We start from the raw sequence: 1022 nt of genomic DNA, 5'->3' as shown, positions 1-1022 counted from the left end.
GTACAATTATTATTATAATTATAAAGGCAGCAAGGAGCTGGCTGAGTCGTTAGCACGCCGGACAAAATGCTCAGCGGTATTTCGTCCGTCTTTACGTTCTGAGTTCAAATTCCGCCGAGGTCGACTTTACCTTTCATTCTTTCGAGATCGATAAACTAGGTTCCAGTGAAACGCTGGGGTCGATGCAATCGACGATTCCCCTCCCGCAAAATTTCAGGCCTTGTGCTTTTAGTAGAAAGAATCATTATTATTATTATTACTACTGCAACTACTACTACTACTGCTAGTAGTAGTAGGTTACAATAACTCGAGAGTAAATAACTGTTGTAACTGTAACATTATCATCTCCATCAGCTATTATCGTCGTCGTCACCATGGCCAGCCAGCATCATCATCATCATCTCCACAATCACCAACGCCATCACCCGACCAGTTCCTTCTTTCGCTGAAAAAAAAACCCCGTGGCCACCACAACAATCATGTGGCGAACTGACAGCGTCGCCGTTAGAGCATCGCGCAGAATGCTTCGCGATTATTGCTCTGACTTCCTGATTAGTGAGTTCAAATATTCGGTCGAGGCTGACAAAAGAAAAAAAAGGCTTCTTTTTTTAAAGAAACACAAAATCTATCAATCGAAGGTGTTGCAATGATGGAATGTAAGTACATCACAGCGGATGCCTTGCGGTATTAACTGCGGCCCTTTGCTTTCTGAGCCTCACCTGGTTTCGAACGGCAGCTATGGTAACGTGACTCTGTCGCAAGCATTCGAGTCATCTTCGTTGTCATCATCATCTTCATCGTCATCGTCGTCATCATCATCATCATTATCATCATCATCATCATCATCATCATCATCATCATCACAACAAGCGCGTCTCATGGATCATATGACCATTACACTCCGCAGCAGCAGCAGCAGCGCCGTCTCTACTACTACCACTATTACTCCCACTACTACTAATATTGCTACTGCTACTACTACTACTACTACTACTACAGCCATTACACTAATATTACTACTG

This window comes from Octopus bimaculoides, chromosome 1 (genome assembly GCF_001194135.2).
Source record: "Octopus bimaculoides isolate UCB-OBI-ISO-001 chromosome 1, ASM119413v2, whole genome shotgun sequence".
In the NCBI taxonomy this organism is placed as follows: domain Eukaryota; kingdom Metazoa; phylum Mollusca; class Cephalopoda; order Octopoda; family Octopodidae; genus Octopus; species Octopus bimaculoides.
Note: the sequence above shows the minus strand (reverse complement) of the source record.